General features: G+C 41.0%; 1 pseudogene; it reads right to left on the bottom strand.

Annotated features, from left to right (window-relative positions):
• Positions 1-271: 271 nt before the first annotated feature.
• Positions 272-655, bottom strand: LOC102853200 (annotated as a pseudogene).
• Between the last annotated feature and the right edge of the window lie 2,159 nt (positions 656-2,814).

Raw genomic sequence — 2,814 nt, 5'->3', positions numbered from 1 at the left:
TGACCATTTCTTTTTGGCAGCGTGTATTTCTTTTATCTTGTTTTTATGCTTCATGCATCATTCAAGATTTTGCCCAAAGAGATCTTCAGTATTGCAATTCTGAGTGTGGTCTGTCTTCCCTTTTGATTCTCTAACTCTGTCTCTTTGCACATTACATTAGAATGCTTTGCTTTGTCTTCTGGAACTACCATTGGAAGTTTTGTGTTAATATCTTTTTTTTTATTAATAGAAGATTTATTTAAACAATAATACACAGTCATCTCTGTCTCACTTAATATGAGATGTTAAATGTTCGTTCCCATTTTCCTTCCTGGATAAGTTTTTCTTTTCTATCTCTCTCGGTTTTGAAAACGTAGTACCAGAAGAAGAGGGGCCCAAGGCCAAACACAGCTCCTGTGAGAGAGAGCTTGGGAGTCGGCCTGAAATTGGGATATATATTTGCTGATCTTGCATATGTCCAACGAGTCAAGGCAGGATCTTCAATGATCCGGTTGGGGTTATTGAGCTGAAGCAGATACTCCCGTTTAAGCCGGGATCTAATGGCCAGCCGCTCGGCTTGAGCCCGCCGGGTCTCTAGAGAGATGTTGTATTCGGCTGGGTCGAGGGTAGTGGGTAGAGTGGAGAGGCGCGACGGCTTGTACTTGGGGAATGACATCTTGGCCGTGTTAATCTCTTTTAACTCAACATTTCTTCTCTTAATTGTGACCTCTCTACATTTGAGTACAAGTGACCAATATTCATGGCGACTGCGCTAACCCATCTGATGCATTATAAGAAGGGCTCTTCTTTTGGATACATGGCCTGAGTATTAGCATAGTGTCTGGATATTCACACTTGTGTACAAACCTGCCCCGTGTGACGTGAAGATCCAAGAATCCAACTGTCCCTAGCACCTGTGGTCTGTCAACAAGACACAGCTCATTCCCTTCCCACCCTTCCCCACAGACTAAGTGAGGTTTGTCTACTTTTTTCTTTTTGAGCTGAATGGTGGAGCTTTGGTGTATAAACGTCACTTTTCAGAGTTGAACTATGTTGGGCAATAAAGAGTAATTGAAAATGAAAGACTCCTGGGAGGAGAAGAAGTATGGACCCAAAGATAGAAAAGAATAGCAGTTCTTTGGCAGCAGAAAGACTATGAGTTTGGATGTGTGCAGATGCTAGTGACCCTGTGAGCTGGCTGTGAGGAATCTCTACATTTACCCTATTTCTCTTATAATGCAAGAAATAAGGTTACTTTTAACCAAGAGTTTAAATTCATTAAGGCACAGAAGTATCTAAAGAAAAAGCTTTTTTAGATTGTTAGTTATTTAGTGGGTTTCATTGACAAAATTGGGCAAATTGATAAGCTAGACTTGCTATTTGGGGATAAATATGGAACTGTGTCTAAAAGATGACTATTTTACCAAGCAGTTCCTCCCCCCACTTAAAGCTAAAAACATATGTGATAGTAAATTATTCCTGACTATTGTTAATTGCCATCAAATCATAGGCGATTTGACACTATGAATAAAAGACCTGAACACTTGTATAACTTTCATCGTTTCTGTAAGTTCATAGGGTTTCTGGAGGCAAGCTAATTCAGAAGTCAATGCCACTCTTGCTTCCAAGCTTGTTTTAATCAGGGAGCTCCACCAAACACTGCCCACCATGGTAACCATTATCGCATTTGACACATCAGTGTCACAGTGTTTGGCATCACAGCCACCACGAGTTACCTCTATAGAGCAAATTTTTTTATTGTTTTTTAAAAAATAACCCTAACTACTTCCTGAATATTAAGATCCAATTTAAGATCTAAAACTCAAACTCACTGGAGCTGCTTTAGAGCTAGCTGACTCATAGCTGATCCCTCAGGAGTTTTCAGAGGTTGTAAATAGTGTGGGAGGAGATTACCTGTCTTTCTCCTGAGGAGACACTGGTGGACTGGCTGGAGAGGGATGCTTTAGTTTAGTGGTGCAAGGCTCTTACAGACTGTGCCCTCAGAGTTTCCTAACTTAAGATACAAGGCATCCATAAGTAAGCCTTCATGGGATGAACATGAAAAGATTCTTGCTAATATTTGAGAACTTGAACTTTTTATAATTGGACACTGTTCACTCTTTGAGGCCTAGATAGAGGTACTAAGATGTGGATAGAAGGGCGGAGGGGAAGAGGAATGCCTGCCTGGATGATGACTTTAAAAAAATAAAAAGGTGGATCCTACTTGTGTAGTTCCAAATAACAGAAAATTTACTATAGACATACAGACTCTTGTTCACTATGTACTCTTTTGATCTGATTGCTGTTGGGTGCTGTAGTAAGCTTTATGGTTAATATTTTGTGTTTTCCAATTGTATCTGGGTAAAATTATTTAAAATGGTTGTAGTATAGTTGCTGTGGCACTTCTAAGCTGTTGTCTTTGTAACCTTGTCACATGGCTAAGTAGGACTATGCAAATGAGAGATGTTGCATGAGGTGTCCGTAGTCCAACTAGAGGACTGGATGGTTTGGTGCTAAGATGTGTAGAACACTAACATGTGGAATAGTCTGTTTTGGAATTGCATTAGACTTCAGCTGTGGCTGAGGTGCAAAATGGGGATCTTGCCATCAAGAAAGAACCACCAGAGGGTTCAGCATGGCCTTTAAACTGAGATACCTGCACAAACCAGAGATAGAGAGCTGTAACACTGGGGAACTAGGGAGAGTCTATGAGATAGCAGGATAGTGAGAGAGCTGAGGAAAGATGCACAGCAGTAGTGGTGGCAGAAATTAGAAACTGGTGCAGGACAGAGCTGTGGACTCCTGACCCAGGGGCTGACAAAGCTGTATGTTTGC

The sequence above is a fragment of the Elephantulus edwardii genome, unplaced genomic scaffold (assembly GCF_000299155.1).
Source record: "Elephantulus edwardii isolate Elephantulus edwardi_28Jun2011 unplaced genomic scaffold, EleEdw1.0 scaffold00072, whole genome shotgun sequence".
In the NCBI taxonomy this organism is placed as follows: domain Eukaryota; kingdom Metazoa; phylum Chordata; class Mammalia; order Macroscelidea; family Macroscelididae; genus Elephantulus; species Elephantulus edwardii.
This window is presented reverse-complemented; position numbering and strand designations above follow the sequence as displayed.